At 37.7% G+C, this 15,882-nt stretch overlaps 1 protein-coding gene across 1 annotated transcript in view; it reads right to left on the reverse strand.

The window, feature by feature from the left end:
- Positions 1-15,882, reverse strand: part of LOC126456047 (uncharacterized) — a 134,124-nt gene that overhangs the window by 59,099 nt on the left and 59,143 nt on the right. The gene's annotated exons all lie outside the window — the stretch shown is intronic.

The raw sequence follows: 15,882 nt of genomic DNA on the forward strand, positions 1-15,882 counted from the left end.
CCCTCTTTCCTGATGAGGCAACAGTTTGTTGCGAAAGCTTGAATTTTGTGTGTGTGTTTGTGTTTGTTTGTGTGTCTATCGACCTGCCAGCGCTTTTGTTCGGTAAGTCACCTCATCTTTGTTTTTATATATAATTTTTCCCACGTGGAATGTTTCCTTCCATTATATTAATAAGTTTTTGATTAGAGAAAATGACCATCCTGACAATATGGATGAACTCCTGCACAAATTTGATAATGTAAAATTTATGAGTAGCCTAGACTTGTCATCTGGTTTTCACCAAATACCACTTGAACTTGATTCTAGTAAGTATACTGCCTTTTTGTATGGTGGCAAAAGTTACCAATATTGTGTTGTCCCTTTTGGATTGAATGTATCTGTGGCTGAATTTATCAGAGCACTGGATTTTGTATTAGGTGATGAATTGTCTTCAAAATTAATAGTATATGTAGATGACATTCTTGTAACTGGAAAAACCTGGGAAGATCATCTGAACCTTCTGAGACAAGTCTGTTCAAAATCGAGGGAAGGGAGAATGACTGTAAAATTGGAAATATGTTGTTTTGGAGTTAATGAACTGAAATTTTTGGGGCATAATATTTCAGAAAAGGGAATCTTACCTGATAAGGATAAACTTGAGGCCATTGTAAACTTCCCTACTTCCAAGAACAAAAAACAACTCAAGTCCTTTTTTGGTCTCACTGGATTCTATAGAAAATTTCTTAGTACCCAAGCTTTAAATGCAAACTGCTTATGTAACTTACTAAAAAAGAATACTGTTTGGGATTGGACACAAGAATGTCAGGATGCATTCATGGAAATAAAACAACAACTGTCCCCAAGTCAAATGTTGTATAGACCTGTTATGTCGTTACCATTCTGTATAATGACAGATAGTAGTGAGACAGGTTTAGAGGCACACTTGTTTCAAAACATAGAAGTAGAAGGAAAATTAGAACACCATTCTATTGCTTTTGCTAGCCGGGTTTTACAAAAGTATGAAAAATCATATACAGTCACAGAGAAGGAACTAGTTGCCATCCACTGGGCATTTAATAAGTTTAAAAGTTATCTTTTAGGGCACAAGGTAATTGTTTTCTCTGACCATAAAGCTCTATCGTACATTCAGGAGTGCAGACTCTATCGTGACCGTATAACAAAATGGGTTTTATTCCTTCAACAGTTTGACTATGAGATCAAATTTATTCGGGGTAAACATAATGTCATTGCAGATGCCCTCTCCAGACTACCAGTAGGTGCAGACGTTGAAAATACTTATGGAAAGGAGGAGAAAGAGTTCAAACTTATGTACTTAAAGGGTGTAAAAGATGAAGCTGAAATACTGAAAATCTGTAATGATATTCGTAGAAACCAAAACCCTGATGAAAATTGGAAGTTGGTTAAAAGTTATATAGGGAAAAAGGGAGGAGAAAAGGTAGATCAGTATTATAAAGTACAAAAAGGGATTTTGTTTAGGAGACCTAGACCTGACTTAGACAATTGGAAACTATGTTGGCCTGAGCAATGTATTGACACGTTAATCAGTTACATACATGAAAGCTTCGGACACTGCGGGGCAACAAAATGTATACAGAAGATACAGGAAAATGTATACTTCTATAACATCAGTAGGAGAGTGAAGAAAAAACTTGAAACCTATGATCGTTGTCAGAGAGTAAAAGTGAGCAACCAAACATCTAAAGGATTGATGCAAAACATTTTACCAAATAAAAACCTTGAATTGACAGCTATTGATCTATATGGACCTCTACCAAGGTCAAGGGGAGGGTATAGTTACATCTTCGTTATAGTTGACGTTTTCTCTAAATTTATAAAATTGTATACATTAAAGAGAGCAACCAGTAAACAAATTATCATCAAGCTGACGAATCATTATTTCACAAATGTTGGTATACCCCAGGCCATCATGTCTGATAATGGGTCACAGTTTACATCTAAATTATGGAAAAATTTTATTGAAGATACAGGAATAAAACATATTTTGATTTCGGTTTGTCACTCATCAAGTAACCCAGCAGAAAGGTACATGAGGGAAATTGGAAGACTCTGCAGAACATACTGTAGTAAAAACATGTTAATTGGATTGAAAATGTTACTGACTTTGAGGATATAATGAACAGCCTACAGCATTCATCCACTGGTTTTTCACCTTACGAAGTAATGTTTAATAGACGACCTGCAAATTTGATTTCTAAGAATGTTGATTTCCCACCTTGTCAAACTATGACACCCCAGGAAAGAGAGACAGCTGTTAGGAACACTATGAAAAGACAAGGAGAGGTAAGAAAATGGAGACATGATGCAAGAAGTAAAGGAGTACAGTTCAGGACAGGAGATCTGGTTTTAGTAAAAACACAGGAAAAATCTAAATTGATGAGTTCTGAAATAAAGAAATTTTTTGACATCTATATAGGCCCCTTTGAAATCAAGTAAAACCCACACCCTAATGCCTATAGGCTAATCTACCCAAAATCCAAGAAGTTATTTGGACTGCGCAATGTTACAGAGTTAAAACTCTACAAACATGACCCATAAAATAGTCATTAATAAGTAAAATGCTGCTCGGAAAGAACTAGTTGACTGGCCCAACTACATCACTTTATTGTTTTAAAAATCATTCAAGGAAAACTTCATGTCAAAGTGTGGGACTATGTCAGCTAAAAGTATGAAGTAGATTTTGTGTTAATGTGAATTATGTCTGTACTAATTTCTCTTTGTTCTCTAGTATACCCATTCATTAAATTTGGTACAAGATCAGTGTGTCGGACTACGAACCATTCTACAGTGTCATAGTAATGTCTCTTAACAGAAACCAAAGTTAATGATGTGGACACTTTTAAAGTAATAAGATATGAATAGTGATTGTGTGTAAGAAGACAAAACCTTGTCATTTCTAAGCTATGTCAGATGGAACATTATTTAATGGATAAAGCAAACTGGAGGTGCTTGTCAGATTATGAGAGTGTACTTTGAAAGACCAGGTATGTTATAGTGTGTTAAAAATATAGTGGGTAGTCATGAAATTTAATCATGCAAATTAAGTATGTATTGAGGTTTAGAGCATTATGGAAATAGATGTTGGTGTATTACTTTTGAAACACTTGTGATGGATTGAAGGTTATGTGATACTAATTTTGAAGTTTATATTGTGGGAGAATATTTTGTAATAGTTTAGATAATTTAATGTTAAAGTGAATGAAGAGCTGTTAGGAATTTATCCCATACCCTGTTACACAATTTGGAATAATTTCTATTCATGGCAATATGCTATTTGAGCACAGGAGAGTAAATAAAAATGAAACACTGCTTAATAATGATGTAAAGTTAAGGTATAAATACTAACAATCTTACACAATTTAAGTGTAGAGTTTGTCATAATTTGACCTATAAAGCTGAAATAGATGTACAATGTGAGGATACTGCAATTATAGTCGCAATCATATGGAACGTCTCATCTATCTCATTATAAAAGAAACATTAAATCATAAATATGTAAACCAATCTGACTCTGAAAATACAGTGCTGATCACACATAATTGAATTTGCACTGGATTCACCATGTGATTCCATTCATCACGTATACATGAATTTTCCCTAAGAGACAACCATTTAACATTGTGTATAAGTATTACAATATTTTGAACTATGTCTATTTTATGTATGTGGTTAAAAGAACCTGTTTATTTTAGAATAATGATTTCTTTAGATTTAATGGTTGTTTTGGGCGCAAGCCATGCCCTAAGGTATTTTATTGAAACACTTATATTAAAAGATTGTGAGAGATGCCTGCATTCCACAGTTCACTTAATATAGTCTAAAGAAACCACTGACAATCAGAAGAATGAGGTTAACTCAGATGCATTAAGTCAGTATTGAAGTAAACTTGAGTTTATGCATATACTATATAATTATGTACCCATCTTAACACGGCTCTGCAGCTACCATGACCAATTAAATATAAGGTGCCATATTTTATTGTTAGTTATAAGCTCATTACACTTATTGCTCAATACAGCCAATGTAACTTTCAAATTGTATATCATGGAAAGTGTATATATATAACTCAGATCACTTGAGAAACCAATTTTATTACTAACTTTCGGAACTGGATATTTTATTATGATGTGTATATTAGATATATTTTATTCCATAGTGACACACAATCCCATGCATGCCATGCACGGACTTGTGTGTGTGTGCGTGTGTGTGTGTGGGGGGGGGGGGGGGGGGTGTATTATAACAGAACGTAAGATCATGTATGTCAGTAATTTCTTTACGTGTAACGTTTTATGCAAATATAGCCTTTGACTGTGAGTTTAACAACTAAGAGACAGTTATCTTTGGTCATGCGGAAAGGAGGTCAATCTTTGGTAGAGGTGGTTAAAGGGCTTTGGAGAGGAAGTGTGGGCTGGAGGAGGTGGTGATACAGATGTGGTGTAAAACAATGTCTTATTTGATATTTTTGTAGAAGTGTTAAATGTGAATAAATGAATTAAATAGTGATGTGCAAAACTAATGTAACGTTTGCTCTCTAAAAATCAAAATACCACGTCGCCCTACAAACCAGTTAGTCTCATCCAAACACAAAGAAAAACCACGGGAACATCGCAGTGGAATCACCTCTAGACTTCACGAAGACAACAACGCAGCCATCGATATGAGTTAAGTACCAAACTGTTCGTACTTGTTAATGACCTCGGACTATAAATTTGAATCTCCTATAGTGCCTGAAGTCACCATGTGGACAAAGGAGTTGGACAACTCAAAGAACTGTGGAAATCTTATGAAGAGGTCTGTTAAACAACCAATCTTCAATTATTTATCAACCTCGCATGAGGATGTGGCATGAGTCAGGCAAGTGTCATGTACAGCGATTAAGCCAAAAACCCAACTGAAGGACATGGTTCATAACATAGATAAAAAAACAAAAGATGTTAGAAAGTGCAACAGCCTGATTGACTTAGACATTGCAAATGATGTGATGAATGCAACAACAGACTTAAAAATGGTGATGACAGACTTCCTTAAGAAGATGATGCACGCTAAAGTGATTGTATGCACTATTCCATACAGACATGACATAACAGAATTGAATGACAAAATTGCCCTAATGAACAGCTACACAATGAGCACTGTGTCATGCTATAACCATGCTACTGCAGTGGACATAAATGTCTTCCTCAGATGAAGTGACTACACAAAACATGGGCTTCACTTAGTGTTTAAAGGAAAAGATAAACTTTGCAAAAATTTACAGTATGCATTGTTGGGATGGTCCAACAGACCAGCATTAATAACAGTCAAGCCTAACCTACCCTCTGCAGAAAAACATCTGAGAAGAACTGATGAGTCTATAACAGCAACTCAACCAGAAGTAGACAGAGAATCATCAGCAGGTATATTGCTACCTAGGACAGCACGGGAAGCAGCAACAGAATCAAACAACTCAAACAGCACTACTTCTTCATTGACCCTCTCCTATGCAGAAGTGGTTTCTGCACAGAAACGTGATGTTGAAGAAGTACCGTCAAGAGGAGCAACAGAACCACTACCACAAAAGAAACCAGAAAGGAAATAAAAGTGGAGTTTTCTGCAATTACTGCAGCAACAGCAACAGCAGCAACGATTCCAACATCTCAGTCAACAACTTTAACAGCTTCAGCATCAGTAGAAGTTCCAGAAACAGCAGGAGCACCAGCATCGATACTATCAGCACTAATGACTCCAACAGCAGAGGTAATAGCAACAGCAGTGGCACCAAGAACAGCAGCTACAGTTAGTGTCAACTTAAGGCCAAGTTGGTCTGTAACAAAAAAAGAAGGATTTTTTTCTGTCTCCCCCTAAAAAGGATCAATGTGACAAATTCAGTTAAGGAGCAGTCTCACACAATGCTATACATAAATCTAGACAATCAATTGTAACTGATGAAACAATAGCAGAATCTCCTCATGGAAATGTATTGACTAATATAAATCATTATTCTGTCCCAAACATCTATTTTCATAATGTGAAGGGATTTAAGAATAAGCTAAATGAGTTAGAACTTTTAACAAGCATCAACAGTGAAATATCAGCTGCCCAAATACTATGTGTGACAGAACACTTTATGAAGTCCCTCGAAATAGAATCAGTTGTGTTGCCACAACTCAGAGTAGTGCACCATTTTCCAATGAAAAACTTCAGAGGTGGAGGAAGCTGCATATTTGTAAAAGACAGTGTTGCAGCTAAAAAAGAGATAGAATTGTGTGTGACTGAAATCAAAGATATTAATGTTCATGTAACATCTGTTTATAGATCTCCCTCATGCAGCTTGCACTCCTTTTAAAGATATTTTGCACCAGTATTAGAAAAAGTGATGATAGGAAAACCATTAAGGGTGATAATCTGATGTGATTTTAACATCCGTTTCCTCACAGAAGGCGATGATCAGTCTGACTTTAAAAAGTTTGTGAACTGTTGGTTCCTTGATATGAAGGGTACAATCCTAATTAGGGTAACTAGTCAAACTGTAAGCGCTCTTGATCAAGTGGTTAGCAACATGAATTGTTCTGTTAGATCTATAATCTGGGATTTTCCGACCATACTGCATTGATTACACAGACAGTCTTTCTGGAATGTAAACATCAATGACAATACAATGCAGAAGTTTCCGTCAAAGCAATGTACTCCATTTTCTGTCCCACTTGCAGAGAGAAAACTGGGAGACCGTACACCCCTCTCAAACAGTAGACGAAAAGTTTGAAACTTTTCTAAACATTTTCTGTTACTATTTCAACTGCCACTTCCCTTTCAAGACAAAAACCATATGTAACAATAGAGCATCCTCCAACTGGATCGCAATAGGTATCATAACATCAGCAAAGAGAAAGAGAGAGCTTTTCTCCTTTAGCAAGACTAGCCTTGGTAACATTGAACAATTCAAGAAATACTTCCCCTGAATACAAAAGAATATTTAGGAATGTGGTGAATGCTGCTAAAAAACTACAAGATGACTTCCTCCTGAAGTCTCTGTACAATAAAAGCAAATGGATATGAGAAATAATCAGTGCAAAAATAGGTAGAAATAGGAAAAGTGTAAATAACATAAAACTTAAAAGTAAATTTAACATTAATTACTGACAAGAGGAAGTAGCTCAGGAATTTAACTCATACTTTATTGAAGCCATGGAAAAACTAACAGAGATCTGAAAAGTAATTGCCTCCCTCAGTCAGTCCTCAATTTCTTATCAGCTGCATCGGGAGCAGAGATAGAAAACATAACCAGTAGTAAAATAAGGAAAATATCATCACCAGGAGGAGACATGATCCCCTGCTTCCTTCTTCGCAAATGCTGTAAACTTGTTAGTAAACCACTGTCTCACATAATACATGCTACATTTTCTGGTGCATTATTTCCAAGAAAACTTAAATTGGCAAAAATTAATACCCATACATAAGAAGGACCTAAAGAAGATCCTGGCGACTGACATCCAGTTGCAGTGCTCTCAGTATTCAGGAAAATATTTGAGTATGTAGTGGCTGCCAGACTAAACTCACACACTGGACTCGCATTCGGGAGGATGACGGTTAAATCCCATGTCCGGCCATCCTAATTTAGGTTTTCCACAATTTCTGTAAATCGCTCCAGGAAAATGCCAGGATGGTTCCTTCAAAAGGGCATGGCCGACTTCCTTCCTGGTCGTTCCCTAATGCAATGAGACTGATGACCTGGCTGTCTGGTCTCCTCCCCCAAACAACCAACTAAACTCATTTCTTAGAAAAATAACATTCTCTCTCCTGCTCAGCATGGTTTCCAAGAAAATAAAACAACTATTGATGCAATACATGAATTCTCAAGAAAATATCCAGGTTTATGACGTGGTGAACCATGACATACTTTTGTAAAAGTTAGATTGATGTCTGACAAGGGAAACTGCTTGTGGCTGGATGAGTAGTTATTTTAAAGACTGAGCACAGTACGTTCATATAAATATAGTAGATCATCCAGGTGTCCTAAATGTGGTGCACTCATTTACACAAATCTTAAAACATGGTGTGCCACAGACTCAATATTAGGCCCTTCATTATTTCTTCTCTATCTAAATGGCCTCCCCTCCACCCTACCCATTAGTAACGGATTTTTGTTCACCGACAATCCTAATATCCTTGTTGTTGTTGTTGTTGTGGTCTTCAATCCTGAGACTGGTTTGATGCAGCTCTCGATGCTACTCTATCCTATGCAAGCTTCTTCATCTCAAAGTACCAATTGCAACCTACATCCTTCTGAATCTGCTTACTGTATTCATCTCTTGGTCTCCCTCTACGATTTTTACCCTCCACGCTGCCCTCCAATACTAAACTTGTGATCACTTGATGCCTCAGAAGATGTCCTAGCAACCGATCCCTTCTTCTAGTCAAGTTGAGCCACAAACTTCTCTTCCCCCCAATCCTATTCAATACTTCCTCATTAGTTATGTGATCTACCCATCTAATCTTCAGCATTTTTCTGTAGCACCACATTTCGAAAGCTTCTATTCTCTTCTTGTCCAAACTATTTATCGTCCATGTATCACTTCCATACATGGCTACACTCCATACAAGTACTTTCAGAAGTGACTTCCTGAAACTTAAAACTATACTCGATGTTAACAAATTTCTCTTCTTCAGAAATGCTTTCCTTGCCATTGCCAGTCTACATTTTATATCCTCTCTACTTCGACCATCATGTTATTTTGCTCCTCAAATAGCAGAACTCCTTTACTACTTTAAGTGTCTCATTTCCTAATCTAATTCCCTCAGCATCACCCGACTTAATTCAACTACATTCCATTATCCTCATTTTGCTTTTGTTGATGTTCATCTTATACCCTTCCTTCAAGACACTGTCCATTCCGTTCAACTGCTCTTCCGAGTCCTTTGCTGTCTCTGACAGAATTACAATGTCATCGGCGAACCTCAAAGTTTTTATTTCTTCTCCATGGATTTTAATACCTACTCCAAATTTTTCTTTTGTTTCCTTTACTGCTTGCTCAATATACAGATTGAATAACATCAGGGAGAGACTACAACCCTGTCTCACTCCCTTCCCAACCACTGCTTCCCCTTGATGTCCCTCGACTCTTATAACTGCCATCTGGTTTTTGTACAAATTGTAAATAGCTTTTCGCTCCCTGTATTTTACCCCTGCCACCTTCAGAATTTGAAAGAGAGTATTCCAGTCAACATTGTCAAAAGCTTTCTCTAAGTCTACAAATGCTAGGAACGTAGGTTTGCCTTTCCTTAATGTAGCTTCTAAGATAAGTCGTAGGGGCAGTATTGCCTCACGTGTTCCAATATTTCTATGGAATCCAAACTGATCTTCCCCGAGGTTGGCGTCTACTAGTTTTTCCATTCATCTGTAAGGAACTTGTGTTAGTATTTAGCAGCCGTTACTTATTAAACTGATAGTTTGGTAATTTTCACATCTGTCAACACCTGCTTTCTTTGGGATTGGAATTATTATATTATTCTTGAAGTCTGAGGGTATTTCACCTGTCTCATACAACTTGCTCACCACATGGTGGAGTTTTTTCAGGACTGGCTCTCCCAAGGCTGTCAGTAGTTCTAATGGAATGTTGTCAACTCACGGGGCCTTGTTTCAACTCAGGTCTTTCAGTGCTCCGTCAAACTCTTCACGCAGTATCGTATCTCCCATTTCATCTTCATCCTCTTCCATTTCTATAATATTGTCCTTAAGTACATTGCCCTTGTGTAGACCCTCTATATACTCCTTCCACCTTTCTGATTTCCCTTCTTTGCTTAGAACTGGGTTTCCATCTGAGTTCTTGATATTCATACAAGTGGCACTCTTTTCTCCAAAGGTCTCTTTAATTTTCCTGTAGGCAGTATCTATCTTACCCTTAGTGAGATAAGCCTCTACATCCTTACATTTGTCCTCTAGCCATCCCTGCTTAGCCATTTTGCACTTCCTGTCAATCTCATTTTTGAGGCGTTTGTATTCCTTTTCGCCTGCTTCATTTACTGCATTTTTATATTTTCTCCTTTCATCAATTAAATTCAATATATCTTCTGTTACCCAAGGATTTCTACTAGCCCTCGTCTTTTTACCTACTTGGTCCTCTACTGCCTTCACCACTTCATCCCTCAAAGCTACCCATTCTTCTTCTACTGTATTTCTTTCCCCCATTCTTGTCAGTTGTTTCCTTATGCTCTCCCTGAAACTCTGTACAACCTCTGGTTTAGTCAGTTTATGCAGGTCCCATCTCCTTAAATTCCCACCTTTTGCAGTTTCTTCAGTTTTAATCTACCGTTCATAACCAATAGATTGTGGTCAGAGTCCGCATCTGCCCCTGGAAATGTCTTACAATTTAAAACCTGGTTCCTAAATCTCTGTCTTACCATTATATAATCTATCTGAAACCTGTCAGTATCTCCAGGCTTCTTCCATGTATACAATATTCTTTTATGATTCTTGAACCAAGTGTTAACTATGATTAGGTTGTGCTCTGTGCAAAATTCTACCAGGCAGCCTCCTCTTTCGTTTCTTAGCCCCAATCCATATTCACCTACTACGTTTCCTTCTCTCCCTTTTCCTACTGACAAATTCCAGTCACCCATGACTATTAAATTTTCATCTCCCTTCACTATCTGAATAATTTCTTTTATTTCATCATACATTTTTTCAATTGTTTCGTCATCTGCAGAGCTAGTTGGCATATAAACATGTACTACTGTCGTAGGCGTGGGCTTCGTATCTATCTTGGCCACAATAATGCATTCACTATGCTGTTTGTAGTAGCTTACCCACATTCCTATTTTCCTATTCATTATTAAACCTACTCCTGCATTACCCCTATTTGATTTTGTGTTTATAACCCTGTAGTCACCTGACCAGAAGTCTTGTTCCTCCTGCCACTGAAGTTCATTAGTTCCCACTATATCTAACTTTAACCTATCCATGTCCCTTTTTAAATTTTCTAACCTACCTGCCCGATTAAGGGATCTGACATTCCACACTCCGATCCGTAAAACGCCAGTTTTCTTTCTCCTGATAACGACATCCTCTCGAGTAGTCCCCTCCCGGAGATCCGAATGGGGGACCATTTTACCTCTGGAATATTTTACCCAAGAGGATGCCATCATCATTTAACCATACAGTAAAGCTGCATGCCCTTGGGAAAAATTGCGGCCGTAGTTCCCCCTTGCTTTCAGCCCTTCACAGTACCAGCACAGCAAGGCCGTTTTGGTTAGTGTTACAAGGCCAGATCAGTCAATCATCCAGACTGTTGCCCCTGCAACTACTGAAAAGGCTGCTGCCCCTGCAACTACTGAAAAGGCTGCTGCCCCTCTTCAGGAACCACACATCTGTCTGGCCTCTCAACAGATACCGTATTTACTCGAATCTAAGCCGCACTCGAATCTAATCCGCTCCTGAAAAATGAGACTCGAAATCAAGGAAAAAACAATTTCCCGAATCTAAGCCGCACCTGAAATTTGAGACTCGAAATTCAAGGGGAGAGAAAAGTTTTAGGCCACACCTCCAGATCGAAACAAAGTTGGTCCATTGTAATATGAGACACAATTTAGGTCGAATGAATGACGATACAGCTACAGTAGTTTGGTTCGAGTCTTAAGCTTAGCAGTTAAGCTTTACCAGGTAGCCATTGCACTGCGTCAGGCGCTACGTCCGTATTTATACGGGTACCCTTCATTTTTCACGTGCTTCGTTTGGTTTGGATTGATTGCTTATTTTTCTTTGATCTGATAAGTGCCGTTATCTTTGTTATAGATCTTAACGTGTCACTCTAAGCTGAAAATGCATTACTGTACTGTGTCATGCATTGTTTGTTGCATTCTGATAATGAGTGTTTACGACCAGTCGCCGCTAGCGGCATGCCTTGCTTTTGTGCGCGCTACTGCTGCTTACAATAAAAAAAAGAGAGGAATCGTCTCATTAGCGAAACAATGGCAAGAGACTGCTATTTGTTGTTACTTACACTAATGCTTTCTTTGATAATGATCAACAAGAACCAAATAATTGACTGCGTATGATAGAAGATGTTCTGAACGAGAGTTCAGCGAAAATTTTTCTCTGAAAATCTTTGTAGACGCCTCTGTAGTACGTTACATTCTGCACAGAAATTAGAGTCATCTTAGATTTAAAAATCTAGTCAATTGCCGTGCTTCATTTCTGACTGTATCACTATTAGGCATAAGAATAATACGAATATAAACACGACATGATATGTATATTCTTCCGTGTTTGCTGTTGTCTCACTCTAGTTTTGTAGTTTATTAGGCAGCAAACACGAAAGAATACAAGGCAAAATGTTTACATTAGCATTATCCTTATGGTGAAGAGAATACTGCATGTGATTCACAATTCATAAAAATTCCTATTAGCAACCATCTCTTCTCACAGGTAGGAAAAATTCAGAAGGTAGAGTTGGCCAGATTCACAAACATCCCAAACAGTCTTGCCAGTCGGATTTTCGTAGTACATTGAAATGCTGCTACTTTTGAAGATGAATAATACAGAATTTGTATCTACTTCGTTGGGTAATGTATGAAAATGTAGTGGTCGAAACTCGGGGCGGATAAAAAATCTCGTCTTCCACTTTTTTTTTAAATTTATTTACTGGTGCAGAGGTTTTGGTGCCAGTATTTATCTTTGTGCCTGCAAAGCATGCACATATATTCGACGGTAGAAGTTAGTTGTGGCGGCACCTACAAACATTTTTCAGAACTTCCGCTTACTTTGCACTCGATTCTAAGCCGCAGGCGGTTTTTTGGATTACAAAAATCGGGAAAAAAGTGCGACTTAGATTCGAGTAAATACGGTACCCCTCTGTTGTGGTGGCACCTACGGTACAGCTATCTGTATCGCTGAGGCATGCAAGCCTCCCCACCAACGGCAAGGTCCATGGTTCATGGGGGGCTAAAATCCTTATCTCAGCTGAATCTCACCAGTCAGCAATCAACAGAAATTTAGCTCAAATAGACTAATGGCTAGCATGAAACAGAGTGCTCATGAATACAAAAAAAGACAATGTGTCTAGCCTTTAATACCATTCAAAACAGAACTCCCCATGTTCCAACAGTAACATTAAGTGACAGCAATACTGAATTTGCCAGTGAGACAAAATTCTTAGGGATCCACATCATGGACACACTTACATGGAAAAACCACATTGTTGTGATTAGTTACGGGCTAAGCAAAGTCTGTTTTATGCTCCACTCAGTGAGGGATGAGCTAAATACCTGCACATTGACTTGCATGTCTCAAGCTCTTTTCCATTCAGTACTAAATTATGGAATTATTTTTTGGGGTCATAGTGCCAAGTCAGTGAAATTATTCAAACTGCAAAACAAAAACAAAAAAAAGCAGTTAGAACAGTCCTGTACAAGCATCAAAGACAACCATGTAAACCATCTTTGAAAAATTAAACAAACAGCCTCTTCCTAGTCAATACATTTTAGGACAACTCTGCTTTATTAAACAAAACATCAGTGGACTAGACTGGAACCTGTATAATCACCACCATGATACAAAGTCGAAGAGTTTGTTAAGGTTAGTTCTACATTCAACTAAACTGTTTAGTGGCAGTAATAAGTATATAGGAATCAAACTTTATAACCATCTTCCTGAAGAAATAGAAATTATTCAGAAACCAACTAAATTTAAAAAAAAACATTAAGGGCACTGTTGACAAAGCGTTGCTTCTGCAGTGTACACACACACACACACACACACACACACACACACACACACACACACACACTTCTGAGTACTGAATTATCGAGTAAGAATATATGTGTAATATATATTTTGTGTTATGTATACTGTATGTAACAATGTTGTATGTACATGTGTTTTTCATCATCTGCTTGACTTGTCCCATATCATGCTGTACATTTCTGTACATTGAATCACTGAGTGGATCAATAAAGATACAATACAATACAATGCATTCTCCATCGACATACGTTTCATCACAACTACATCCCTGTCCATCAACAGCTGCATGGAAATGATTATGAGAATCGTTTTAAGTTTTGTACATGGACATTAAGACTGGATACTCCAGATGAATCATGTATCTTGTTTAGTGATGAAGCCACATTTACCAATAATGAGCAGGTAAACCACCAAAACATGCACTATTGGTCTGTTGACAACCCCTTTGGCTTCTGGAACATCAGCATCTACAGAGTGTAAATGTGTGGTGTGGGATACTGAACCATCAGTTCATAGGCCTGTTTTTCATAGTTGTAATACAGAATGTGCACAATTATTGCAGTCTCCTAATAGATCATCTTCCATGGATGCTAGAAGACATTCCTCTGCTGACGAGGAGGAACCTGTGGTACCAACATGATGACTGTCCGTCCCACTGAGCAGAAAGTACTACAGCATGACTTCATGAATCATTTCCAAATCATTGAACTGGATGCAGAGGACCTGTACCTTGGCCAGCCATTCCCTGGATTTGAAGCCTGCTGACTTTTTCTTATGGGGAAAGCTGGAAGACACTGTCTGCAAGACCATAGCAGCTACACGAAATGATATGCAGTGATGTATTACTGGAACCTTCTTGGACATCTCCACTGAAATGCTAGCATGTTAGCAGCTGTCATTTGATACCAGAGGTGGTGGTGAGGTCTTTTTGAACACAACCCGTGATAGTTTCTTGTTACTGGTCATTCTTGTTACTGGTCAGAATCTGCATAAGTGGTGTATGCACTTGTGTTTCTCTGTAGTGAGTGATACCACAGTTATTGTACAAGTGTCAGTGTGGGAACTTTTCAGAATATGACATCTTGTAAATGACTTGCACTAGAATCCTGCAACAAACACTGACACTTTAATTTACCCTACTTTTAGTTAGCTTATATCAATAGGCATTGTCACATATAAAAATGTGTATGTTTGCACAAAAAATACACTTTCTAAGTATTATTACACTCTGTTGATTGGCTAATAATATGAGCTCTTGACTACAAATCCATTGTGTGAAAACTGCACATCAATAGCACATTCCATATACATATGACGAGCAGATAACAATGTCCTCACAATTTCTAAATCACATGTATGGGGAAAATGTTTTGCCCTACTGACAAGAAAACCTGTGCTGCCACTGGGTTGACCCCAAGATGTTTACTATCTTAATATATAAGCAAGAACTAAATGAAACTAGGATAATCTGGATATAGCTTGTCTTTTACAGTAAAACTCATCTGTTGGGTTTTGTTCTCATTCAGCAGGAATCCATTTACTCTGAACCAAATAGATGCTTAAGTGATTGTATTTGTTGAAGAGAAGTTGTGTTGTCTGTGTATACTGCTGTATAGGATCTAATTAATGATAACATCTTGTTAATAACTATTCAGAAGAGGAAAGGACCTGTAACAGATCCCTGTAGTATATGTCCTTAACTTGTACTACACAATTCCTGTTGATAACAAGGAGCACAAGTTCAGATGGGACAAGAATGGTGGGGCTGAGCCCCATCAAAGAATCCATCCTGGCATGTACTTTATGTAATGAAACCACAGCAAATCTAAATGCAAATGGCTGGACAGGAATTTAAACCACACCCTTCCCAAATGTGGAGCCAGTGTCTTAATCATCGTGCCAACTTGCTCAGATGTGTACATTAAAGAAGTAGTGATGCCATTATCCTCTGTAACTAATGATAAGCCACAAAAAAGTTTCACAGCTATTCAGTTCATGGCAGCATACAAATGGATCACATTAACATTGAAATCATACAAAATTAATATCTAATGACAATGAACAAGCATTAATTTCATGATTTTAATGAATTCTCATTTTGATTAAAAAATACAACCAGGAAAAGAACAACAAGGAAAAAAGAT

This window comes from Schistocerca serialis, chromosome 2, assembly GCF_023864345.2.
Source record: "Schistocerca serialis cubense isolate TAMUIC-IGC-003099 chromosome 2, iqSchSeri2.2, whole genome shotgun sequence".
Lineage (NCBI taxonomy): Eukaryota > Metazoa > Arthropoda > Insecta > Orthoptera > Acrididae > Schistocerca > Schistocerca serialis.